Genomic DNA, 27,819 nt, shown 5'->3' on the forward strand with positions numbered 1-27,819 from the left:
GGAGAGAAGCCAGCCAGACTCAGAGACTCCTCAATGAGCCCAGCATCAATCAAGAAGCACACGCCAGTTTTCTTTGCCGCTGAGGTTCTGTGGGCTGTGCGTTACACGGCGACAGCTGACTGGTACAGAGGCAAAGGCCCTGATGGAGAAGTTGAGATGCGAAATAGCGAAACTGCCTTACCTCTAATTTACCTAGACGGGCCCTGCTCCCCTATCAGAAACCGCAGGTCTGTGTGTGGATTTTTCAAACACCAGACTCGTTTTTGCCTCCCTCGTTATGATTTGCAGGGTAATGATGTCATTAAACCGCTTTTAAAACGTCCACATTAGCCAAGTGATGGGATCATAACCAACACTTTGGCGAGATTTCAAAACTGAAGGGGAGTTGTGAGGTGGGTTCATTTGTAATAAAATGAAATGACTCGGAGGTTTTAGTTTTCAATTATAAAAGTTCTAGTGCCAAAGGCTCAGCTGTGCAATTTAGTCCTTAGCGATTTTCACTCATATCTTCTCAGCACTTGACTTCTAAATACCGGGGCAGTCGACGGCTGTCAGGGAGCTCCACTCATGCACAGGGCTGTGCGCGGAGCTGGGGGAGGAAGGGGAGTGAAAATGTTCCCCGCTCTTAGGGAACGTAGAACTTAGAGTAAACCTGAGCCGCTAAATAGATCAATTATTCACTTAAAATGCTGCAAGAGCTTTCACAATGGGCTCTTTAGGAACCTTCTTTTTATAAACCATTATAATGATTTGTGTTTATTTAAAATAATTTACCCAGTATAAAAAGGCATAAAGAAAATACAGATTGCCAGTCATCCTAACATTCAAAAAACCGCTGTTAACATTTTAATGAATAACTTCGCATTTTTTTCTAACGCACATACTAGGTAATTTTGTACACGCATTTCTTTCTTTTTTTTTTTTTTTAAGGTATCATATTGCTTTTTTCATGTAATGTAACATGGACAACTTTGCTGGTAACTGCTGATCTATGGTGTAATTAGAGTGTCTGCCAAGCATTCCTTTGCAAGGATATGCCATGATTTGCTTCATCAGTTTTCTATCAATTTAGATTATTTTCTGATTTTCTGGTTGTAAAGAGCAATGCAGTTAACATCCTTATACATTTGTGTATGTCCAATGGTCCCCTTATAACGTGAAGACAAATGGCCCCCTGTGGAGTTTCTAGATCAAATGTCCGCTTTTTTGAATCAAGCCCTGGACGTATTTTGGTACACTGACTTCCAAAGTCTCTGTTGTAAATGTCTTCTCTAAAAAATGTTCATTATCTTGATTGGATGATTATGTCACAATTCAAATACATAATGGATATGAGTCTCTCTCCATGCCCAAGGCTACTCAAGTGTGTAAGTTGGTTCTAAAAAGTTGATGTCCTTGTGACTCCTTCAAGAACTCTGAGTTTTGGTCCTTTCAACTCCTGTCTGTCAGTCCTTCCCTTCCCCGTTGTAAGCTCTGCACCTCTCCCCCGCCCTGGGGGGGGGGGGTGCACAGCCATACATATGCAGGGGGAGGGGCACAGGCACACTACTGAGTCTCTCCTAAGACTTGGGCTTGACCTTGCTCTGGACACTTTAGGCACCTCCTCCCAGCCCACCGACCCACGAAAGTGGGGTTTTCAGTAAACCAGTACTAACCTCCTCTGAACAGCTGGGAAATCATGGGGCTGAAAACCGGCAGCCTGTAGGCTCCCACGGTTCCCCGGTTCCCCCATGGTTAAGGCTACTCCTTCAGCCACTTTCACTCCTGCCTTGTTTCTGTGGGTACAGGAGTGCCATTCTGGATCTCGTTTCTTCAGGTTTGGAAAAAGATGGCATTACAAGCAGATAAGGAACTTGTAAAGGGATTCATGGGGGTGCTGGATTTCATGGCGCCTTGTAGGATCAACGGGTCTGGGAAGGAAGCACTTCCCGATGCAACGGGGAGGGCTTTCCACTGCGTTTCTGGGTTACCCCTTCAGCCTCTGGTCCCCGAGTCCTGTGTCTGAGCCCGTGGAATGTGAAGGCAACTCAGAGACGAAATATAGGAAAAGCAGAGGTAAGGGCAGCTGGAGGCTGTGACAAGTGGCTCCCTCTGGCCCTCCCAATGGAGTCAGTCCAACTTGCTCTCCCCCATGGTGCTGGCGATTCCAGATGCGGAGCCCCCAGGGGGCTGGTGCAGGACACGGACCCCTTCCTCCAGTCCAAGTGATGTGGCTTTGGAGTGCTCTCGGGGCAGGGGAAGGTTGCGCTCTGATTTCCCACTCTTTCCCACCCCATCCCCTGTTTTTAAGAGGAACATCTAATTAGGGCGTTAGGCCCACAGAGGTTGAAAATAAAAGGATGGAGGAAAAGACTCGTCGGTAATATACTCCCCCAAAGACCACCGTGCTCAGGTAAACAGCAGACAGAGTAGAGTTGAAGCTGAGATGCGTGATAAGGCCCGGAGCTCGCCTCTGCCTAACAGCCACAGGTTCCAGCCAGCAAGAAGACACAGCGGCTGGAAGGACGGAGCACCAGACAGAACGGCCCCCGTATGGAGGGGGTTAAGAGATTCTTTGGGGGAGGGAAAAAAATGCACAAATTCACAAAAAATACACACACACACACACACACACACACACACACACACACAAATTTCCAGCGAGACTGTTACAATGGTCGTGTTACCAATGAAGAATTATAATTATTTAAGATTTAAACAAAGAATGCTATTAACAAATACAGCTGATCTGGGTTCTTCCGGCGTCCGTGTTTTATTAAGTGACCATGAACTCTGAGTGAGTGAGCGCTGAACCCCTGCTCCCTAGGGGAAGCCGGCCTGCGTCGCTGCCAGCCTCTGGTCGCAACGTTTTCATCAGGCGATCAATACATCACCTTGTTTTATGTGTATTTCTCTTTAAAGACGCCTTATTTAATATATATTGTTGATTCATTAGCAGCAAACCCACAGCCAACAGTGCTATAACTCACGCCTGAATGAACCTTGACCAACTTGCGTGTCTTCTCTGCAAACGGTCTCTAGGCACGTAGGAACGTGCGTTATCGCTGGGCTTTGGGGACATTGTAAACAGCAGAGAGCTCAAAAATGCAAAAATCATGACACCAGCTAGATGCAGGGAGGACCTTGCTTGTGCTACGAGAACCGAATGAGGGGCGGGGAGAGGGATGGCTGGCTCGGCCATGGCCAATAACATGTGCCTTGTGTCAATCCCATCTTTCACTGTTCTGCGTGGGTTGGGGCTCCGCACACCCACGGCTCTGCGGGTGCTTATATCCAGGTTACACGTAGGCGTTAGTGCACAGGCGAAGTCGGGAATTTGGAATCTGTAGACAAGAGGGATTGACTTCGCGGACCAACTTTTTTTTTTTTTTTTTGACGATGACTTCCTTTAGAGCAGTTTTAGGTTCGCAGCGAAATGGAGAGGGAGACGCAGAGGTTTCGCATATGCTCCCTGCCCCTTCCCCAGCACAGCCTCCCAGCTATCGACATCACTCACCGGGATGGTACCTCTTTCTCGAGGATGGGTCGAAGTTTACCTTAAGATTTGCCCTTGGTGGGCACCTGGGTGGCTCAGTGGGTTAAGCCGCTGCCTTCGGCTCAGGTCATGATCTCAGGGTCCTGGGATCGAGTCCCGTATCGGGCTCTCTGCTCGGCAGGGAGCCTGCTTCCCTCCCTCTCTCTGCCTGCCTCTCTGTCTACTTGTGATCTCTCTCTGTCTAATAAATAAATAAAATCTTAAAAAAAAAAAAAAAAGATTTGCCCTTGGTGTACGTTCTGTGGGCTTAGACGAACGGATAATGGCGTGTAAGGTAACACAGAGAATTTCACTGCCCTAGAAATCCCGTGTTCTGTTTCTTTCTCTCTCCCTCATCCCCCAACCCAAGAAACCACTGATCTTCCTACTGTCTCCATAGTTGGGCTTTTTCCAGAATGTCCTATGGTTGGAATCAGACAGGACAAAGCCTTTTCAGACTGTCTTCTTTTGCTTGAAAACATGCATTGAGGTTTCCTCCATCTCCTTTCAAGGCTTGGTAGAAATGAGCTTGGTAGCTCATTTCTCTTTTGTGCTGAATCATATTCCTATCCGGTTGGACCACAGGGTATCCGTCACCTACCGAAGGACATCTTGGCGGCTTCCAAGGTCGGACAGTTATGAATAAAGTGGCCATAAGCGTCTACGAGCAGGTTTTCGTAGGGACGGAATTTTCCAGTTCGTCTGGGTCAATTCCCGAGGAGCGCCGCCGTGGGAACCGCTGGTGAGGGCGTGTGTGGTTTTGTGAGAAACCGCCAGACTGCCTTCCGCAGCAGCTCTGCTGTCTCACGTTCCCACCAGCCGTGCAGGAGAGTTCCTGCTGCTCCGCGTCCGCGACAGCATTTGGTGGCGTCGGTGTTCTGGATCTGGGCCGTTCTGCTGGACGTGCCATGTTCGTTGTTTTAACCTTGAACAGCAATTCTTTGTGGTTTTAACTTGGGTTTCCCTGATGACACATAATGTGGGACATTTTTTATGTGCTTATTTGCCATCTGTAACAATTTCGCTAAGGTGTCTGGTAAGATCTTCGGCCAAGGTCCACTTTTATAAAGGTGAAAGAAAGCACAGAGCTGGGATGATCTGAAGAATTTAATCTAATTCCTGGACTCAGCTAGACCATAATCTTAATGAGGGCGAAACCTCGTGTTTTGGTCATTGCTGAGTTTCTAGCCCAGAGAACGGTGCTCATTACATGACAGGAGCCCTACCTGCTGAATGGGTCTTGACCATTAAGTAAGACATTCGTGGATTTGTACAGGGTCAGCAAGTGTGACCTGCAGGCCAAATCTCGCCCTCAGTTTGTCATTGTAAATAAAGTTTTATTGGGACACAGACACACAGACCCATTTATGTACATGTCGTCTAAGGCGACGTTTGGACCACGAAGGTGGAGTTAAATATTGCAAACGAGACTGGCTGGCTCCAAAAGCTGAAAATTACTATCTGGCCCTTTACATAAGTTGCCACAGCCTTGGATTATCCGTCAGGTCAGTCTGTTGCCCGAGGAGGGGCAGCACCCTGGAGAAGGGATGGGGCACCCTTTTTCGAGTCCCCAACACTTCCTTTTACTTTATGTATCATTGGTTTAGGCTCACATGGTACCGAGGCTTCAGATGCTATGGATGGCTAGAGAGCGGCACCTCCTTCCTGGTGTCCAGTCTGGTGGGGGCAGAAAGAGATGTCAATACAGATCCGCTAGCCTCATATGTAACTCCAAAATTCAAAAGTTCTCCAGACTGAAAGTTTTTTTAGAACTCTTTTGGTTGCAAAACCTGACCTGAACTGATGAGAGACTATTTATAATCATTATTTTCCCCACTTAGTCTGAATATTCATGTGTTTTCCTGCAGAAATATTAATGGATTTGATTACAGGGTGCTGCCCCTGGAGTCTTTGGGCTTTTTAATGTAATACAGAGCATACGCAGTGCATTATCTTTTGAAAGCTGCAAAGTTGTGAATTCCAAAACACATATGGCCCAAGGGTTTCTGAGTAGGTACATCGGCCTCTAATGGTGACAGGACACAGTAGCGTTATAATTCAGTTGTAATCAGGCCTCAGCTTTGATCAGGAGGAGGACAGTTCTGGAAGGTGGGGCTTGGTGGGTGGGTGGGGAGGCAGACTCAGGAAGCAGCCCTTTGCGGGCACCTGGCAGCTGAGCCTGGGCTATGAGCACAAGTAAAGGATTCAAGCAGTTTGGGAGGAGACAGAAGGAGGATGGGGCTGTCGTACCGGAAGGAAACTGCGGAATTTTCCTAGGGCTCATTCACCTCCAGGAAAAGTCCAGATGTTGATACTCTACGGGTGTTCTGCCCATGCTCCCTCCAGCAGGCAGCTAACTGCGCCTCAGAACGGGGTCTGCGAGAGTCTCCGTGCCCCTGCAATGACAGAGAGCCCCCTCCCTTGCTCCTGACGTCATTAGCCCGGGAGTCAGTGCGGGTGGGCAGCGTGTCCTGGGCCGAGCCGGAGCTGCAGGCCGACAGGGAGGCAAGCGTCTGGCCCTGCAGTCTTGGCCACTCCCACCCCACTGCAAAGGGGGGCCCTGGTCGAATGCTCAGAGGGGCTGAGATGCTGGCTGAGCAGGGTGAACGGCAGACTTGGAGTGCACTGGAGAAGCAGGATGACAGGGAAGCAAGATGGAACCAGAAAACCAATGAGAGCAACCGCTCATGGTTGGTGTTGGTGGTTGGTGTTTCCTTCTTGTGGGTGCCAATCGTCTTCTTTTTTTTTTTTTTTTTCCCTCTTCTTACTTGGGACCAAATTATGCTTTCAAAAGCTAGTCATTTTTTGTGGACTGATTGAATGACTTCATTGACTTGAAAGAACTTTCTGCCAACTACCTTTAATTGCTTTTTTTTCCCCTTTAAATCAAAGGTGCTTATGTTCAGTCCTGGATCGGCTCCAAATTAAGTGATTATACGTTGTTGCCTTGATCCTCGCCTCTAATTTCCTCCAAGTAAATGGACTATTCACATTCCTGCCTAAAAGTAACGACCCATTCACAGAGGGAGCACCTGCCAGGGTGGGGGATTGGTTTCCTAGGGAGAGCTGAATTTGCACAGGTAGGAAACTCCCTCAGAATTCTTACAAAAGGGACCAAACCAGAAGGCAGGAGAGGGTAAGGGGAATGGTTGGTTGCCAGGATGACAAATTAAGAAGCACGGTGCCCGTGATGTGGTTGCTTTTCTTTTTGGATTCGATTCATGAGGCCATGGGGAGAGACCATCTGAGCACTCATCCTGCGTGCAGCGGGGGGCGTCTGGGGACATGGGGTGACACCGCTGAGGGCAGTCCTGGGGGAGGCACGGCTCCAGCGCACAGGGGCAGCCCTGAAAAGAGGCATGATCGGCTATCATGACCATGTTTCAAGCGGCCGATGCCAGGTCTCTGGGCCCATGCCCGTTCTCCTAGCTTCTGCAAGAGGATCTTTTTTGTGTGACACCAAACCCTTTGGAAAGCCATTTTTCTGGGGTGCCCCGAAAAGCAAAGAATACAAGTTACTGTCATGGAATATAATCTAGTTAGAAAAAATTGCCCAGGCATGAAGGTGAATTAGCTACAGAGGCGCGGACTGGCGGGGAACTGCCTGATTTGGTGATTGCCATCTGCTCAATTATCAGGGTGATAATTATTTGAAATGACCTTCCAGCCCATCTCTAGGAGAGCACAAGAGTAAGTATATTCCTCAATCCGTTAACTGGTTTTTTTTTTTTTTCCTTCTTCTTTTAACTTTTGTGTCTTAGCTCCTATTGAATGTGGGGAATTTAGAACAAATGGACAGACTGGACGGGGACACACGGGTGCCTGTGAGAGGTGGCAGAGTTGGGAAATGCATCCCAACCGCATTCCCCAGATGAGAGGGTTCTGCCTAATGGGGACAAAAGCATAAGAGAATCCAAGAAGGTGTCTCGACAGAGGAAAGAAAAGAGGAAGCCAAGCTCCTGCCTTGTGAGAGCTGCTCTCTCCTCCAGAGCCCCTCACCCCTGCACACAACGCCTCCATTGGTGGCCCCTGGGGACCTTCTTGGAGGCCCAGTCTGCAAGCATGGGTGCCTTCACTAACGTCCTCTCCCACGTCTCCCTCCACTGTTTCCAAGATGCCACACTGCGAGGTGCCAGGGAAACAGTGCTGCGGCAGAGGCAGGCGAGAGCCCCTTCAGGCGTAGAGGAGGACACAGAGGAAGCCCTTGTAAACCATGAATAAATCATGTAATTACAGACTGTGAATGGCTACAAAGGAGGGAAGGCAGTGCAAAAGACCAGCAGACGGAGAACGCCTTATGTAAGAGCTGAGGGCGGGTTTCTCAAGCCAAGACCTAGGGGAGAAGGAGCTCACCTTGCAAAGGAAAGATTGTTCTGAGCATGAGGAGAAGCAGCTGCAAAGGTCCTGTGGCAGACTGCTGCCAGATTTGTTCTGGAAACTAAAGACAGAAGCAAATGTGGCTGCGGTGACGTTGCTTAGGCGATGGATTCATCTAGAATAGATTTCTTCAGCGGTCGTTAAGTTCCCTGACTATACAGGTTGTATTCAGCAATTTTTGGGAATTTCTCAAGTTGCTAGAGCAAAAAGCCCGGAGTGGTGGCAGTGAGGAAATATTCATGGAAAGGAGTTGTCAGCACCTTCCAGAACTCGGGGCGCACGGCTTGGAAGCCTGACACGCCCACCTTTGGCTTTTCCCGTGGGTGAATTATTTTTCGTGTCTCCATGTTGGGAAGAAAAAGAATTAATAACCCTCCAGGAGCATGCCTGGGCCCTATGGTTTATATTTAAAGATTTAACATCACCCATTTATAACATCTTCATTAATTTATGAGGTTATAGTGTTGTTAGTTGCCTAAAACTCTCGTTGAGACACCGTAGGATGGGAATAAATACGAAAGTCATTACCATGATCGTGTCTTCTGAGCCTGGGGTGGCCGAAAATAAACCATCAACCGGTTTGGGCGATTTGCTCCACTGACCGCAAAACGCTGCTTTGTTGTTAATAAGTTCAGTAACGGCAAGCTATGGAGGCATCAGGAATAAAACGTAGCACTTGGAAGAGAACTTCATATGGATTAATGAGATCATGCTGGCGGTGGGGAAGCGATGGATAAACACACAATATGGACAGGGGCCAGAGGCCTGTCTAATGCTACGTGAGAAGCCGGGCTCCTCGGGCTCCGCAGGCAGACCCAGTCGCTGCTCAGCGCTCGTGGCCGGCTGACCTTGGGACATCACTCAAACTCTCATGCCTCAGTTTCTTCACTGACGAGGCGTCAGTACTACCCCCTCTCATGGCGTGATGGGGCCTGCTGGCCAAACGTGACCTGAACACCTGTAGAGGCTGTGAGCTAAGACTTTTTTGCATTTTTTAAAAAAGATTTTATTTATCTACTTGACAGAGAGAGAAATAGCAGCAGGCAGAGGGAGAAGCAGGCTCCCCGCTGAGCAGGGAGCCCGATGCGGGGCTCGATCCCGGAACTCCGGGATCGTGACCTGAGCTGAAAGCGGACGCTTAACTGACTGAGCCACCCAGGCGTCCTGTTTTTTACATTTTTAAAGAGATTTTATTTATTTGTTTGCGAGAGGGAAAGAGAGTGAGTGAGCATGCTTCTGAGCAGGGGCAGGGCAGAGGGAGAGGGAGAAGCATACTTCCCGCTGAGCAGGGAGCCTGATGGGGGCACTCGATCCCAGGACCCTGGGATCATGACCTGAGCCAAAGGCAGACGCTTGATTGACTGAGCCACCCAGGCGTTTTAATAGAAATACAAAAACAAATTCCAAACAATTTTTATCTGCTTGTTAAATCGAGTTCAGTAGGACCTCTATTTTCTAGTAGTTGATTTCCGAATGTGTATCAGGTTAATAGAACTGCCATCTTCAATGAATATCTCAAAATGAAACTTTTCATTGCGTCTGAAACCAGCTGTCTTTATAACCAGTCCACTGGCCATTTCTTCTGCATTCTTTCTCAGTTCTGTGCTCTGTCGGAACAGGCACTTGACCTTCACACGACCTTCCATGTTCACTAGGTCTCAGCCAGAGACAGTGGTCAGTCTTGACATTTTTTGCAGCCATGTTCTGTTGGTGGGTTTCATATAACTTGCAGGAGTGGGACGAGGCCCCACGGGAACCCCAAGGATGGGTATCCCTGGGGTGCATTCCTGAAACATGCTTTGAGCCACGATGACTTACCAGAAAGAGAGGGCAGGGCATTTCTACTCCTTTCCCTGAAACATCTGTTTTAGGTAACTCGTGGTCTTCCTCTGGAAGTTTGAGGTTCTGTGATTTTAGGTTTTCCAAAAATAGTTTCACTGCGGCTGCTTTCCAGAGTCCCAGGCAGCTGCCTTGGGATGTAGGACTTCTTTCAAAGAAACAGCAGTCACGCTGCTCTGGACGGTTTTGCCCTTGGAATGGATACGTCCTTAAGGTATGTTCTGTCTGGGGTCTCGGCACAGATGGGCAGATTCCTTTAGCATTTCAAAGTATTCCTAATCAGCCAAAAATATTTAATAGGTGCTCAGAGTTACATAGTCCTAGATGCTAGAATTTCTAATAAAGAGGAATCATTGCCCTTGTTCCCACATGGCTCATGGTTTGAAAGGGAAAAAAGGCTATCGGCAGACTCTGTTCTGAAGACAAAGTCACAGAGTTGTCACAGGACGTGTACGTGGAAATCTTTGGTCTCCGAGCTATGCCGGGACAGGCAGATGTCCGGTGTTGCCATCAGCATCGGCCCGTACAAGAGAAGGTAGGGAATTTACATGGAAGGCGAGGAGATGGGCAGGGGAGGGGTTCTTTGGAGCGGGAGAGGGTTGGTGTGCCTTTGCAAGAACACGTGGGGGAACTTGGTGTGAGCCCCATGGAGTGGGCACATTATCAGTCTCTCCCAAGAACTGCAAGGTGACAGGGCTGTGGAGCGCCCCCTGGTGGCAGGGCAGATGATGAGGAACAGGTTGCACCCATGCCAAGGGGGATTGGACCACATGCTCCGCGCTGGTTGTGGTGAGCAGGCAGTGACCAAATGTGGACTCAAGCAGGGAGCCACCCGGAAGGTGACTCCCATCCAAGGAAGGCTGCCTGGGAGGCAACGTGGACTCAGCGGGCGGGTGGACGGCAAGAAGTTTGAGGTTGCTGGAAGCAGTCCGATGGAGGAGGCACTGCTCGGGCTGGGGACGTGTAGTGAGATTTCCTGTAGGGAATATGCAGGGGAACCCCAAAATACCCTCAGAGCCTCTTCCACATGCAGGGTGTTCCAGCCCAGATCACGACCGTACCAGCCAAGAGTCGGCTTCCCTCCCGGTGCCTCTCCTTCTCCCCACGGAGCCTGCCCCTGGGCGACCGACAGTAACAGCCGGTGAGTGTGGGTGGAGGCAGAGCAGGAAGAGGAAACAAAGGGCCCTTCTCCTTCCCATAGACGTTTTTTGATCCCAAGGGCAGCTCAGCTGATGGAGGAAAGACATTTGAGAGTCAATGATATTGGAACATTTTTATACTTTATCCCTGAGAAAAAATGCTGCTTGTTGATAGTTTCTGGAAGTGGCCCAAACCTCTGTGCGATCTGCCGGAGACGTCATTAAGGAGTCTGAAGAGCCAGCAGCAGGAAGGACAAAGCGTGCTCCTGTCTCCCGCTCTGGTCTCGCTCTGTCCATCAGTCTCTTACATGGGTTTTTTGGAAGGACAGGAGAGCTCAAGTCGAATAAGGGATTCATTCTCATAATTCAAGAGTCACCATCCTTTCCAGGCGACTCCAGAATTCATGGTTTATCCTGGCTCTCCAAACATCTACCTTAGAGGAAAATGTCACCAGTGTGCATGGCTAATGATGCCCCGAGACCGAGGAATTTACTAGAGTTTTATTCAAGCCGGGGTTTTGTGGCCACAGGATCCCAGCACCTGGGAAGGGGCCGGGAGGAAGCAGGGAGAGCCCGGATGCCATACAAGTCTGGGGGGCCCTGGCAGGAGTGTGTCTGTTGGATCACCCCCTCTCCCAGGCTGAGGGGGCCCTGGTGGCCGCCCGGAGCTCCTTCCCCAGAGGTAGATCCCCCAGGAAGGGATGGACTCTGCAGCTGACTCTCCCCAAGCTGGGGGTCCCGGGGGCACAACCCAGTGTCTGCCACTGGGGGTATCTCCTGTCTCTCAGGATCTTTGAAACCAAGTCCTTGAGACTGGCTGTCTCCCTTCCCTGATCTGCTTCCCTGCTCGGAGCATCGGGCAGACACGTCTCCCTGCTACTCAGAGAGCTCAGGTTCATGGCTACAAACAGCTCATCTTGAATGTGCTATGAACGTTATTTCAGAAGGTGCTCAGATTTTTATTGTTATTTATTTATTTTTAAAAGATTTTATTTATTTGTCAGAGAGAGAGAGAGCGAGCACAGGCAGAGTGGCAGGCAGAGGCAGAGAGAGAGAAGCAGCTTCCCCGCCGAGCAAGGAGCCCAATGCAAGACTCGATCCCAGGATTTTGGGATCATGACCTGAGGGGAAGGCAGCAGCTTAACTGACTGAGCCACCCAGGTGTCCCAGTGCTCAGATTTTTAGAAAGCACCACACCTGAGGTTCAGATCAGTACCTTTCTCACGAGACACACGCCATTAGCACTTCCAGAATTTCCCCATTGCAGTTTCTGAAGGGCCAGACCACCAGCAGGAGAATGCAGAGAACACCAGACAGAGTGACAAGAGGAGGCATCCGTGGCTCCTTCAAGCGCCGACCTGCTCCGCGTGTCTGGAATCCAGGCTTTCCCCTGATCGCACCGGCCCTCAGCCCGACCCGTCTCACCCATGACAGGTTTCACCTTCACCAAGGGTGTCTGCTGCAGGACGGGGCTCGAACCACCCGGAGGAACACTTGCTGTTTGCCTTTCCACCCTCCAGTGGCACCTTCATCCCTCACCGGGCTGCAGAGCAGCGAGGAGAGGGGCTCAGCTGTCAGGGAACTTCATGTCGGGAATGTCAGGCCCTTGTGGCCGTTTTTCTCAATTATGTTTTCTGGATAAACATATTTCTCTCTGCTTGAGAGCTAGGTCAGCAACCTGTTCAGCTTTCTGCTGTGGAGAAAGCCCACCGGTTCTCGCTCGGTCTGCGTGTAAGTATGAGAAACTGTCCCTCTTGTCCACTTTCCACTTTTGATTCAATCTGGAAAAACTGAGTGTATTCTAAAATTATGCATATGATTGCATTAGTTTCCCAAGCATATTTAATGGTGCAAGTAGCTTCTAATGTTTAAGAACCAACCGACAGATAGAAAAAAACAAGATTTAACTTTAACGTTGACTTTTATAAAATGTGTACCTTCATTTAAAAGGAGAAGTACAAAACTGTAGTCTGGGAGTTTGTGATTACCTTACTGGATATGGAGTAATCTGGAACCCACTGGAAAACTGACATCACATTTTGCTCAAGAACAGCTTGTGTTTGGAGTGCCTGGGGGGCTCAGTCAATTAAGCGTCTGCCTTCAGCTCAGGTCATGATCCCAGGGTCCTGGGACCGAGTCCCACATCAAACTCCTTGCTCAGCGGGGAACCTGCTTCCCCCTCTGCCTGCTGCTCCCCCTACTTGTGCGCTCGCTCTTTCTCTGACAAATAAATGAATAAATTTTTTTTAAAAAAGATTTTATTCATTTATTTGACAGAGAAAAAGATCACAAGCAGGCAGAGAGGCAGGCAGAGAAAGAGGGGGAAGCAGCCTTCCCGCTGAGCAGAGAGCCCGATGTGGGGCTCGATCCCAGGACCCTGAGATCATGACCTGAGCCGAAGGCAGAGGCTTAACCCACTGAGCCACCCAGGTGTCCCAATGAAAAAAATCTTAAAAAGAAAAAAAAAAAGAACTCGTGTTTATTCTGTTTATCTACCAAGAAACACCCCTGTCCTAGAAGAGAATGGGGTCATAGAGAACAATTTAGAAAATGGGATTTGAGAATTCTACACTGATTTTTTTTTTTTTTAAACAGGCTCCATACTTAGCATAGAGTCCAATGTGGGGTTTGACCTCATAACCCTGAAATCAAACCTGCTCTCAAGTCAAGAGTCAGAAACCTAACCAAGTGAGCCACCCAGGTGCCATTCCCACACTGACTTTTGAGACAACGCGGGTCTATGTGGCTATGCATGTCTCTCTCCATGGACTCTGTGACGGTCTTTACCCCACGGTACTCATTGTGGTCCAGCCTCTTCCCATTGGAGCTCACGGCAGAACCGGCAGTGCCCTTCGCAAGTGAACCGTTGGTTTTGGTATTTAAGAGCGAGTTCCTATTGGTAGGAATCCTACTGATTTCTTTAGGAAACGCTGATAGGGGGGCGCCTGGGTGGCTCAGTGGGTTAAGCCGCTGCCTTCGGCTCAGGTCATGATCTCAGAGTCCTGGGATCGAGCCCCGCATCGGGCTCTCTGCTCAGCAGGGAGCCTGCTTCCTCCTCTCTCTGCCTGCCTCTCTGCCTGCTTGTAATCTCTCTGTCAAATAAATAAATAAAATCTTAAAAAAAAAAAAAAAAAGGAAACGCTGATAGGGCCGATTATGAATGCTGCACTATGGAGGGCGAACACAGATGGAAGCCATCCTCTGTCTTCAAGGGCTCGGTGTGCTCCTAGGGAAGATAAGGAATGGCCGCAAATGACTAGTGTACAAGGTGGCATGGAAGAAACAGCACAGGACATCTGCAGGTGTTACAGACACCTGGGAAGGCAGAGCTGACCTCCAGCCACACACAGGATTATTGTGTCTGGAGGCGAGGGGCACATTACCAACGTGGTGGGCCTTGATCCAGACTCGGGAATGTGAGCAGGCGTGCGAGCTTCTCCAGCTACCCCTTATCATGTGATGGGAATCTGTTTCCTACGTGATGGTTAAGCGAATGTCTCAGTTTTGAAAACGGCTCATTAACTGGAAAAGTTTAAACTGAGTCTTTTTTTTTTTTTTAAGATTTTATTTATTTATTTGACAGACGGAGATCACAAGTAGACAGAGAAGCAGGCAGAGAGAGAGGAGGAAGCAGGCTCCCTGTTGATCAGAGAGCCTGATGTGGGGCTCCATCCCAGGACCCTGGGATCATGACCTGAGCCGAAGGCAGAGGCTTTAACCCACTGAGCCACCCAGGCACCCCTAAACTGAGTCTTATTCTTACTTCCCAGAGCTTTAGCCCACGGGGCCGGCTTCGCCTATCTCATCACTGATGACGAACATTGAGAGGGATTTCTGTGTCCTCATGACACACGCTAGTGGGGTGAAAAACAATTTTCTTTTTTGAAAATTAGGAATTGTAAGAATGCACCTGTGAGCAGAGCCTACCTGAAATCTTTGGCTTCTCTAGTCTGAATTTAGTCTCCTTGGCAGATGAACGTCAATTACGCTGATCTAACAAGAAGTATTTTCTTCATTGTCGGGGGGCACCTTTATAAAATATCATCATTCTCCATAGTCTTGAAGAGAATCGTGTCTTCTAGATGTTTCCGTTGGGAAAGGCAGTCTCCTGTGGGTAACACTCCTACCCCTGCTCTGCCTCACGGGCACAGACTTGGGTCCGGGGCACGTCCTCACCAGGGCCAGAGAGCTCTGCCCGCACCTGCTGACCGTCTCATGGGGAGTGCCTCCCCTCCTGCAGAGCCAGCATCTGTCCTGGGCTCTGAGTGTGTCATACGTGCTTCATAGGGCACCTGGCCAACCGCACTGCTGCATCTGTCCTCCTGGGGAGAGGGGACAGGGCCCCCCTGCTTCGGCATGAGAAGGTGCGTGGAGGCTTCTGCCCTGCACCAGCTGCCAGGAGGGACCCAGGGCCACGGGGTCAGACACCCACCACTGAAGCGGATCCTGTGAAGCCTCTTCTGTGGGGGGGGGGGGCACGGCAACCCTGCCAGGAGCTGCGGGCACAAGCACGTGGAGCTCTGCGCCTGGCGACCGGTCTCACCCTGGAGAGCCCTCCGTGGAGGGGCTGGTGCGAGTAGGGAGTGGAGGAAGGCCTGGAGCTAGAATATATCAGGTCATGTCCAAGGAAGCCGTACATCACTGGTGGCAGTTCAAGACTCCCAGCCCGGCTGTAGGGTACGTGGAACTGCTTTTACTTCCCCTATTCAGTAAGTTCTGGGTCCATAAATTCCCTGGCACTGTCGCTGGTATGGAAAGGAGAAACTCTCGACCAGCATAGTTGGTATGCACTCAGGATTCTGAAGTCTGATCTGAAGCATGGCACGAACAGCGTAATCATTCAACCTATCTCCCCTTGATCATGAATTTAGATCAGGAACCTCGGTCCGTGGGATGGAGTTGTCTGGAGGCTCAGAAGGAAGGAAGGAAGCTGGGCGGTTTGCTTCATTCTCACCCCAGAGCCCAAGGCGCCTCTAGACACGATGACCAGCGTGTGACCCGGGGGTAAATATTGATGTCTTGAGTGATCCAAGCACTGGATGAAAAACTCATTTGTGTATCAGTTATCATTCTTAGAACGTTGTTTAGAAATGGGGCTCTATCACAGGCTTGCTGCTGGCAGAGGAGGGGGGAGACTGACATTCACAGTGTCAGGCACCACACCGACAATATCCATCTCCGTGGCTGTGTTCCTACTCTCTCTGACTTAGGGAGGGGAGCACAGGGCCAGAGTAGCCGTGCGGGAAACCGGCCCCACTCACAGCCAGCTTCCCAGAGCCCTCGCCCGGGCTGAGCCCCGAGCCCTCTGCTCACCGGGCAGTCGGAGATGCCGGCTTTGGTGGGAAACTCGGGCAGGCCCGTGTCTGAGGTCCATCCCTTTCGAGAACTTTCAAGTAAGCAGCTTTGCAGGTCAGGAGAGATAGATGCTCCTTGGCAATGCTTTTTGTGGAAAAGATTCATGAGTTTCTGTTAATCTCAAGCTTAATGTGAGCCGAAGTGCCCTGTGACGCCCAAGCAGTAACACTAGTGGCTGTAAACAGATGGTTTAAACCGGCCCCTGGTCGCGGGAAATGACACCGCCAGGAACAGGTCCCTCTTGCGGAATGCCTCTCCTTTATTTCAAGAGAGACACTGACAAGTTAAAGAGAATGGTGATGTGGACGGTGGGTCTGGAAAGTCCGTCATGTGGGAAAGGGATGAAGGGACGGGAGGTATTTGTTTGGTAAGGGCCAAAGAGCTCACAGGAAGGAATTTGGTAGGGGGAGGATTTGTTCAGCCAATGTCCAGGAAACCCCTCCTGTATGCTCAGCTCTGTTCTGGATGCCAGGATACGGCAAGAACCCAATGGACACGATACCCACCATCAGGCGACTGCAATTCTGGAGGGGGGGGGGGCGGAGGACACAAAAGAAAACAACAAATCATTAAGCAGTATGCTAGATCATAGGGAAGTGGGACAGGGCCCGGGGGGGTGGGGTGAAGCTGCAGTTTCCAATGAAAGTGTCGGTGGGGGGACCCTATTGATGATGTGACATCGGAATGGACCTCCAAGAGGTGAACGAGGGTGCCACCTGGGAGATGTGAGATGGGCAGCCAAGCAGAGGACAGCTTCAGCAAAGGTCTGAGACGCGGCGGGCCTGACCCCCAGCAGCGTGACAAGTAGGGGCGGGCAGGAGGAGGAGGGACGTGGCCTGGGTCAAGGAGCTCCTTGTGAAATCCCACCTGCATGGGGAGCTGGGACCTGAGGATGTGGTCGGCAGGGAGGCCGGAAGGAGAGGCTAAACCAGCAGAAAGGGGACTTGGGCTGGGTCCAGTGGTGGAAGGGGTGAGGAAGGGGCCGGGGTGCAGGGGCCTTGAGGGCAGGGGCACAGCAGCTGCGGCTGAGCAGTGGACCGACAGAGCTGCGTTCACTGAGCCAGGAGTGCATGGAGCGCTCGGGCGCACGAGGATGGGGAAACCTGTTGGAATGGGAGGGAAGGAGGTGGGATTCTGAGTCTGAGGGTCAGGGACGGCTGGGCTGGGGGGCCTTTCGGGGGGTCTTCAGCACAGCAAGGAGATGGAACCAAAAGCCCCGAGCCCGGGTTAGGCGGCCACTAAGGGAGCGTGTGGAGCTGGAGAGGGTTCGGTGTCTGCACACACCCCAAGGTTCCAGGGACGGGGGAGAGCAGGACGCAGCCCGGGGGTCTGGGAAGGAGCCACCGGAGCAGTGGGAGGGAAGCCCAGAGGGTCTGTGTCCTGGAGGCCAGGCAGAGAAAGAGGCTGGATGAGAAGGGGGTGACCACATGGCATGTCACATGTTGCTACTGGAACCAGCAAGAGGCAGGCTGAAGACCGAGCGTCGGATTTGACGGTGTGCAGCTCTTGGCTGAGTCGACAAAGAGCCGGCGACATGAGATCGGCTGGAGACGTGGCAGGAGGGAACGGGCCACGGCTCCAGAAGCAACATCAGGACCGGCGGGTGACGCTGGTAGGAAAGAGCGTAGGCCCGCTAGGATCACCCACTCGAACCCTGACCAACAGGGACCTCCCTGACCGGACCTGGCCCAGCGGAAACGGATGTGCGCGTTCACCAGGAGCATCGTGGCAGGATTCCTGCAGCCCGTGGAAGGCGGCATGCGGTGACTTAAAAGCTCACTTACAGCTCTAAGACTCGATCATTCACTTTGTCTTGGGCTCCGTGAAAGTCACCTGCCGCGGCCGCACGGTCCTCGGGAGCGAGGACATCCCGTCCCGGTGATAACATCAAGGCAGACAGGAAGCCTCTGTTTCTGCCCCGTGTTCTTTTTCTTTCTACAATTGTATTTACGTCCCCAGCTCCTCTTCTTAAACTGTTGAATGTAGTCCAACTCCCCAAAGGAGGACAAGAATTCTTCGTAGGATCAATACGCAAAATGGGAAGAAAGAAAGAAAGAAAGCTGCACGGTAAGCAGAGCCTCCCGGCGGAGAGGAAACAAACGTTCTAAATGAGTAATGAGAATGAAGCTCATTCCGGCGGAGCCACATGGGGTGTTCACAGGCGCAGCACAAAGAGCCAGGGAACCTTCGTTTCAGCGGGAGGACGATTTCCAGGGGTTGCCGAGAGCCGAGAGCCATCTCGGGAGGGAGGCAGAGCCACACAGGCACTTTCAATTAGAAGGCGGCTGGAGTTTTGAAAAAGAGGCTTGGTGTTCAGTGTGGATTTTCACGAATATTATTTTTATGTTTTGGCCTGAATTATTTGTTGAATATCGCTACCCCATTATGCCCTTTTATTTCCTGGGAGGCGGACGTCGCCATGTGAAATGACCACGTTTCCTTAATGCCTGTGTGTTTCCTGCCTACGTGTCCTCCCTGAAATGTAAGTTCCAGGAGGAACCTTAAAGACCTTCTTTGTCTTGTATATGGCTTGGCATTTAATAGAGGCTTGATATGAATTTGTTTATTAGATTTGATTTTATGTGGTTCAGGCTATGAGAACAACCTCCTTTTCCAGGGTTGGGAGTAGGTGAAGCTCTAGAATGGGTCCAAATTAAAAGGAGATGTTGTCTGCCAGACAGCAACCATTCCCAGCTCCCTTCTCCTTTGTTTATCTTCCACTTTCAAGAATGGAAAACGGCCAGTTGTTGGCTTTCCAGTGTTTTAATTTTTTTTTTTTTTTTTTGCCACAAGGGATTGTCATAGACCACAGTCCTAAGGGAACATGCTGATGGGTTTCAACGAAAGTTTTTTCTCTGTTGATAACAAGAGAGAACCATTACAGGAAACGACCTCTCGCCACTGCCCCCACTATTTCCTGCTTTTGAGGTCATGATGCCTGGAGCTGCAGCAGCCACCTTGTGACCATTAGGCAACAAGCATGAGATCAAAAACTCACTTCTTGGAGATGAATGAGCAAAAAAAAAATATGGAGTGATCGTGGATCTCTGACAACCCTTTTAAGTTAAGGGCAGCCACCACTGAGGACACTGAGGCACAGAAGAGTTTGCTAACTTGTTTAGGTTCACCTAGTGAGCTCGGCCACCAGAACTTGGCCTCAAATCTGTGTTCTGATCAATTGCAATTTCCCATGGACTCTGCACCCACGGGAGGTAACTGACAAAGGCAGAGCCAGCCCAGTGGGTTGGGTGTGCATGGTCTGGAAGAGACGTGGAGGAGCTTTTTCCAAAGCGAGCTTACCTCCCTGGTTGTCTGGGGGGCTCAGTCCTGGAACCAGCAGCCATGGGACGAGGAAGCCCAACTAACCCCTGCTGAGAGACGGCACGGAGGTCACAGGTGAGCCTCCCAGCCCCCAGCCCAGACTCAGGAGTGAAGCTGACTGTTTGTGCTGTCCGTGGGGTGGCCACCATCCTACGTGGCCATTTCAACTTAATAACTGAAATGAGTGAAATTTAAAATTCAGCTCCTCAGCTGCACTAGCCCTGTTTCAAAAAAATGCTCAAAGGCCGTTGAACACCCAGCTTTCCCGTTTGCCCAGCTGAGGCCTCAGACAGGTGAAGGAGCAGAGACGGGAGACAGGCTGTCCCAGGGGACCTGTGTCTAGATTCCTGACCCATGGAGCCTGGAAGCAAAAAAAAAAAAAAGGTCACTTCCTGCCTCTGCGTTTTGGGGTGGCTTGCTGGAATCCCACAGAAGGGCGTGCTGGGATTGCACAGCTGGACGAGCATGGGCAGTGCCTGGGGACAGGCTCTCCATCCCAGCAGCCAGGCCCACCTGTGCAGGAGCTGGAAGGGACAAGAGTCACTTGGCCAGGGTTACGGTTGCTCCCGTGTGAAATGTCCTCTGCTTGGATGCCGGTTATCGGGGAAGTTTGCATTCCGCTTTGTTTTGACTATGGCCTTGGAGCTCCTCTGCGCGTCATCAGAGGCTGAGTCACCGAAGAGGGGTCATCCTGTGGACAAATTTGTTTGTCTCAGCTCCATTTTACTCCCCCGTTTTCCACTAAAGAGATTACCAGTGACTCTTTCTCGGTGACTTTTTGGACAATAATAAAAAATACATATATATAAATTTCACCTTGGGTGTAATAAAAATCACATATATTTTATAAATAGGAAGGCAGCTGCTAAGACCAAGGTGTTTTATTTTTTGGGCAATAAAAGGGAATGTGTTTGAATGTCCTTTTTTTTTTCCCTCTACGGTGCATCTTGGCTATCAGAAAATCTGTTATTTGGAGTAAAATTCAGTAAAGAGAGTACAGAGTGGATTACACAAAGGTGTTGATTTGCAGTAACATTTCAAGCAGAGGAGACAAAGTTTAGATCCATTATAACTACGTACTTGGTAGCTATTTTTCTCTGTGAGCTTCCTCCCACCTGCGAGGTGTCCAGACGCAGAAATGGGGGTGTCTGACTATAGTGGCATGTGGCTCTTGGGCCACACTTTCTGCCACGTCCAGAGAGACGAGTCACAGGACCCCTGGAACTGGCTGAGTGACTGGCCCAGGGAGAGGGGCTGCATTTCCACACCGTTCTTTTACAGTCATCTAGAACATGGGGCAAAGCTTGGGGGGCCTGGAGCATAGCGTAGGTGTGAACGGGGATAACCAAAAGCCTCTGTGTTTCACGCACATTCTGTTCCTAGGCTTGGTCGAGAAGACATCAAACAAGGAATTCTGACTGCCTATATCTGTATCTACCTAAATATCATGGTGGTCAACTTTTTGTCAACATGACTGCCATGGGGCACCCAGATTGAGCACTGTTCCTGGGTGTGTCCATGGGGGTGTTTCTGGATGAGACGAGCATTTGAGTCCATGAACGCAGGAAAGCAGACGGCCCTGCCCGGTGTGGGCAAGTCTCACCCCATCCCTTGAGGTTGCCGAATAGATCAAAGGATAAATTCCTCTCCCTGTCTTCTTCCTCTGCTCCCTCCCCCACCCCCCCGCCATTCCAGTCTGGTAAAGCTTTAGTAAAAGACATGGACGGGATCCCATTCAATTCCACACACAGGTGCTGGTCCGGGTCCTGGGGGGGCAGAGACCATGCCCCGCCCGTGGAAGCAGCTGTCCCTTGGCCACTCTGGGGTCGGCGCCACACTCTCCCAACGCAGTGCAGGGGACCCTCACTGGCATGAGAGCCACCCTCGTGACTGCTGCCATCTACTTCCTCCGCAGAGAAGGCGCAAACCAGGACCCTCGAGATAACGGACCTGTTTGTCCCCATTTCCTCCTTTCTCTCTGGATGAATCCGTGTTTGTGGTAGAAAAGCAAACGATAAACTCAGCGGAGAGAGACAGAAGGGAAGTTGCCGGAATTCTGTCCCCACCGCCGGAGCCCATCATCAGCGTATTAAGGTTTTCTCATCTGTACTTACTTCCATGCAAATGTGCGCACGGTGTTTATGGTATCAGGATTACACTACTGTGTAATGCTGTGATCTGCTTCTCTCACTTAAAAATATGTTCTACTTCTCATGCAATTTTCTTTGCAATCAAATGAACTTTCCAGCCCGAGTCGAGAAGGACAGGATGGAATAATCAATGCCTTTTTATGCTTATTTGTGAGTTAAGATTTTTATAAAGATTTGGCCTCGTGGGTAAGGGTCACAGGATCCAAACGTATTACCTGAAAGGGTGTTATTAACTAGAGGATTTAAATAGGTTCAGCAAGAAAAGGAATTGACAACATGAATCTCTAAAGGATGCAGTCTGCGAGGCTAGGTTAGTCCTAAAACAGCTCTTCCAGGGGCGTCTGGGGGCTCAGTCAGTGAAGCATCTGCCTTCAGCTCAGGTCGTGGTCCCAGGGTCTTGCGATCAAGCCCCACGTTGGGCTCCCTGCTCTGCGGGGAGCCTGCTTCTCCCTCTCCCTCTGTCTCTCCCCCCCGCTCATGCTCTCTCTCTTTCAAATAAATAAAATCTTAAAAAAATATATAAAACAACTCCTCTAGATGTGAACCAAGAGTACGGAATTCAGCCAACGGAAGCAAGAGGGCAGTCTGTCTGTAGTAAATGTTCTCTCCAGGATCTCTTTGTTAAAACTTAGGAAATTCTGGCTGGCTCCATGGGGTTAAGGCCCTAGCGTTTCAGGGTGAGGGCAAGGGCCGTCTGTGATTAGCGGTTGTGATGGACTACTTGTGTCTCCTCCAAACTCCTATGTTGTTATCCTGAACGTGAGAGTTATAGGAGGGGCCTTTGGGAGGTGACTAGTTCAGGAAGGTGGGCCCTCCTGAGGGGATCAGTGCTCCGAGAAGAAGAGAAGGATGTTTCCTCCATCTCTCTCTGCCGCACAGAGGACACGGCGGAAAGCTGTCCATCTGCACACCAGGAAGAGGACCCTCATCAGGAACCCGACCCCGCAGGGACCCCACTCTCAGACTGCCAGCCTCTGGAACAGTGAGAAAGAAATGTTCATTGTTTCAGTGCCCGGTCTGGAGTTCCAGACAGTTAGAGTGGCCTGGACCGAGTCAGACGGTGGTAAACAGAGGGCTGAGGCCGGAGGTGCCTCGCGGTGAGACGTTCCAAGCGTGCCCGGCGTGAGCCTGCAGTCCGGGGGCCTCCCGCACCACCCTCGGGTCCAGCGATTCACTAGAAGGGCTCGGACTGGAGAAGATGCTATAGTCACAGGGAGGTTTATCGCGGCAGAAGGGTGCTGGCTGAAATCGGCAAAGGGACAGGCGCGTGTGGCAGAGCTTCCTGTCGTCCCCTCCCGGGGAAGCCATGCGGACAGCACCGATTTCTCCAGCACCGACGCGTGACAATACACACGGAGCACTGCCCACCGGGGATGCTCACTCATGCCTCACGGTCTGGAGCTCTCACTGGGGGTCCGTTACAAAGGCATGGCTGACCATCCGTGTGCCCGAACTTAGTCTGCAACCTCTCCAGAGACCAAGCTGATTCTGTGTGGCCCCAGGAGGCCGCCATAAATCATGCTGTTAGTGTTGACTGTCTGGCAGGGCCCAGGGCCCCCCGGGAAACAAAGGCACACTCGTATCAGGAAGGACATTCTAAGGGCTTTAGCAGTGACCTCCCAGGAGCCGGTCAAGGGCAAACCTTCAATGTACATGGTTTGGACACCCGGGCCTGATGCTCAGCCCTTGTCAGCCCCAGCCCATGGCATCCGTGGCTCCCCATGCATTTACACTGTGGTTCAGGTGCCTCCCACGCCATCCACGCCCTTGACTTGAATTTGTCCCAAGGATGAGACGACAGCTGAGCAGGGACCTGCCAGGGACTGCCTCCTGTTCAGCTGCTTCCCTTTATCTTGCTCTTGGATCTGACTGAGAAACTAAGAAAGGATTTTTTTGGGGGGGGACAGGTGGTGACACTCCTGGTATGTTGATAGGCAGAGAGTAGGGGGCTGGAAAAAGGGAATGCTAGCTAAACAGAATCAGAAAAGCTTGGCTTGTGGTCAAAAGAGAAGGGAGCTGTTCAGAATCTCATGGAACCACACCAAACTGGAAAGGTTTAGCCTCCCTGGGTACTCGTGGTTTAATGAACACACACGCAGGCAGCTGTCCAAGGGAGAGATCAGAGGGAAGCTACAAACAATAACATCCTGATAAAAATAAAGTCCTGTTTCCCAATACCACACTTTAGTGTTCTAGTGGTTCAAGTCATTGTTACGATCTCCGTAAAAGACACCGTTAATAATAATCACAAGCATTTTCCCTAGGTGGCTCGAAGAATTTTGCTTGAGGATGTCCTCAAGGTGCACAAAGAATCCACACACACACCTACACACCCCAGCCCCTTCCCGTGCCACACACATGGGCTTAAGGGATCAAGCATCAATACGAGACTCTTGTTTTGTTTTTTGTTTTTTTTTTTAAACGTTCAGTGGACAACAAGCATGTCCTCATTAAAGATGATGGAAATGCAAATGAGAGCCTTACTTACCGGTTGGAGAGATGAAGTGGGAAACACTGGTGAGGACGTGAATCAGTAGGAATAGTCATGGACGGCCAATGACCTTGCAGGGCCTCTGGTGACCATACCCAGTGCTGGGGGTTGCCCACCCCCTGCTGGTGAGTGGAGAGCCACTCCAGGGCCTGGCATGTGTCTGCAGGGACCCATCCGGGCAGGTGCGCCCTGGCAGTGTCTACAGAGACAAAACGATGGGAAGAATGTAAGTGTCCGTCACGAGGAGACGGGGCAAATGCGCTGTCCTGACCACACGATGGACACCACGGGTGGTTCCTGTGAGCGTGGACCCTGCTTCCAACTGCAGGCACCTGTGATGGGGGCCACCCAACCCTCCTTCATGCAGCAAGGCTGCAAGTTCCCGGTGTTAGCAGCCCCAAGAGCCATCCTCCCTCGGGGGCTGGGGAAGCCAGCGGCTACAGGCCTGTCCTGTGCATCTCTGAGACGTGTCCCGGGGCTGAAGCCCTGTGCCAAGCCGCGTTCCTTTCCGTTGTTTATTTGGAGGTGATATAAAGAGTTCGGGGGTGGGTAAGAGAGGAGATGTTATTATTTAATAGTTACCGTTTATTACTATTATTTTTATTTCCCTCCAGATAAATGACCCAGCCCCTCATCCTTGTCTTAGGGTTGGCCTTTGGAAGAAACACAGGCTACGACCTGGCTGGCCACAAGCTGTCTCTGGGAACATTCCAGCAAACCTTTGCAGATGTCCCGCAGGCTCCACTGTGAGCAGGAAGCATTAATTGTCTCTGCTTCACTCGGCTCTCTCAGCTGACCCCATGCCCTCCTCTCTGTAGCCCTTGGCCAGGAGAGGAAGGCTCCGACCTCCCAGATGTGCCCTCATCTGTCACCAGACAGGAGCCCCTGTGGCCGTCAGCTCCGCTAACTTGCTAATGACACGCCAGAGAGAGGTTTGTCTCCCTAAAATGCCTCTGTGCCACTTCTACAGCTCGTATTGCAAAAATCTTTCTTCCGTTCTTAGATGTTCAGAAACTGTAGCACAAGCTAGACTCACATCCGAACAAAAGTACGTGGTTCTACCCAGATATTTGATACAGAACCTTGTTGCTCACTTGCGTCCCCTCATCCTCATACTCTAGGGCCCTCCTACCCCACAGGCGGGGGAGGGGTGTCCCTGCCGGGGTGGGGGAGGAGACTGATTTTCAAAGTAAACGTGGGATGGCCCCCCGAAAAGCATGTCCTCCACACGGTATCTGTAATTTGCTTCTTGGCAGTTATGACCAGTCAGCTAAATTACTAAGGACGAAATAAAATCAAAACCAGAGATCCTGGTTTTGTTTACAGTAGCAGCTAACAAACTGACGTCATTCTAGCTTGAAACTGGTCATTTTATTTTAAACAAGATTTTATTTCTTTTTTTTTTTATTTTTATTTATTTGTCAGAGAGAGAGGGAGAGCGAGCGAGCACAGGCAGACAGAATGGCAGGCAGAGGCAGAGGGAGAAGCAGGCTCCCCGCCAAGCAAGGAGCCCGATGTGGGACTCGATCCCAGGACGCTGGGATCATGACCTGAGCCGAAGGCAGCTGCTTAACCAACTGAGCCACCCAGGTGTCCCAAGATTTTATTTCTTTATTTGTCAGAGAGAGAGGGAGAGGGAGAGAGCATACAAGTAGGGGGAGTGGCACAGGGAGAGGGAGGGACAGACTCCCCGCTGAGCAGGGAGCCCGACTCAAACTCCATCCCAGGACCCCGGGATCATGACCTGAGCCGAAGGCAGATGCTTGCAAGACTGAGCCACCCAGGTGCTCTAAAACTGGGCATTTTAACTAAACACAGGACAAAGCCTAAAGAAGGGCTTTGAGCTCCCAACATATGCCTGGCTGAGGCTGAAAGCTGGGATGGCCCACGTCTTTTAATGTTGCCTCAGTCTCTTCTGGAAGATAAAGGATGATAAGATGGGTGAAAGCATGTAATTTTTTTTTTTTTTTTTTTTGGTCTCAACTGGGAAAATTCCCAAATGAAAGAGTGATACGAAAAAAATAATTTAAAAAAATATTTATTTTTTGGCTGGCGAATTAGTTTCATTATCTTGGTGGGATTATAACACTTTTATAATACTTTTCAAAAACAATTTCCAAAACATAAATGTTAAAAAGATAATGAAAATCTACGTGCATTAAAGGAAAAACAAAGTTACATTCTTTATATGTAAGGGCATATCTACAATATTATATATTTAAGATCATGTTTATCTGGACACTGGGGAATCACATTGGAAGAAGTGTCTCTGGGAGCTAGTCACACATTTCTGTTTTCAGCCAGATCTTCTCCTAATGTGTTATCACTGGTATTCTTCTGGAAAGCAAAGATTTTCAATGTTGTTCTATTTTATTTTTCACCAGGTTGCCTGTGGACTTCTTCAAAATGGTTTTTATGGTTCATGAATTGGAAATCCTGGACACCCTCAGTGAATTTTTCTCTGGTATTCCTAACGCTTTCGATGACAAGAGCTGACTCTTGTGTGCATTTGGGGAGGGTCCCGTGAGCACAGGGCAATGCCAGTGAACGGAGGTCATGGTCAATTCTATGACTTTTGTGTTAAAATGTGTAAGCATTTCAGTCCAAATTTTTACAGATCCCGTCTTTCTGCTTCCATTCTGAATATTCTCAGTTGACAAATATTTTCATGAATCAAAATTCATGAAGGAAGTTTTCTCTAGGATTCTTTTGAGCGTTTTGCTGATCAAAGATGTGGGGAAACGACACGTACTCAGTAGCAATGTATGCAGTTAAAAATTGGAGCGTCATTGAGAGAGTCTTCCTGCGAGCCTAGACCCAAGTTTAGAATCTTAAAATGCAGTCTTGTCATGGTTTGAACGCACACGATTTCAGTTTACTTCCACGCTGGCTTTTGTGGGAACACATTCAATACCTTCCTGATTGCTGACTTTATTTTCAATAATTGCATTTTGCTAAGATCCTCAAGTGCCGAAGATCTTCTGGAAATCCTTGATTACTTTAATTAAATATTTCCAACTGATTTTAAATGCACCCAAAACTTGGAGGATTCATATATTTACAAGTCACTTACCATTGCAGGATTTTTAAATAGTTTTCTCTGGGGGCGCCTGGGGGGTGCGGTCAGTGAAGCATCTGCCTTCAGCGCAGGTCACGATTCCAGAGTCCCCGGATCGAACCCCAAGTCGGACTCCCTGCTTGGCGTGGAGTCCGCTTCTCCCTCACCCTCTCCCCCTTCCCCAGCTCGTGCTCTCTCTCTGTCTCATATAAATAAAATCTAAAAAAAAAAAAAAAGTTTTCTCTAAAGGTTCAGACAGTTCTAGAAATGCATCTATGAGAAACGAGGAAAGTGCTGAATTTTTAAAAAGGTTTGCCATCAGTTTTATTTCAGTGTTTTTGTATTTCAGTTACTCTGTGCATAAATAAAACACTGCAAATTGTGACAGGCCCAGTTTCTGTTTGCACTGGCAGAATATCTCCGTGTATCTGGAAATAATTATGTGTGTGGCACAACCAAGTTCCGGATGTGTCTTTGCCCCACAGAGCTTACGGTTTGGTGGGAATGTTGTTCTGGCCTTGCTAGGAAGGCTCTCCCGAAAGTGCACTGAGTTATCACAGCCCCCGCGGTACGAT

General features: G+C 50.0%; 1 long non-coding RNA gene across 1 annotated transcript in view; it reads right to left on the reverse strand.

Moving 5' to 3' along the window:
* Nucleotides 1-24,252: 24,252 nt before the first annotated feature.
* LOC125090149 (uncharacterized) overlaps nt 24,253-27,819 on the reverse strand; it is a 32,638-nt gene continuing 29,071 nt past the window's right edge. The window contains exon 4 of the long non-coding RNA XR_007124219.1: nt 24,253-24,385. This is a non-coding gene — a long non-coding RNA (uncharacterized LOC125090149). The remainder of the gene's footprint in view (nt 24,386-27,819) is intronic.

Source organism: Lutra lutra, chromosome 18, assembly GCF_902655055.1.
Source record: "Lutra lutra chromosome 18, mLutLut1.2, whole genome shotgun sequence".
Classification (NCBI taxonomy): Eukaryota; Metazoa; Chordata; class Mammalia; order Carnivora; family Mustelidae; genus Lutra; species Lutra lutra.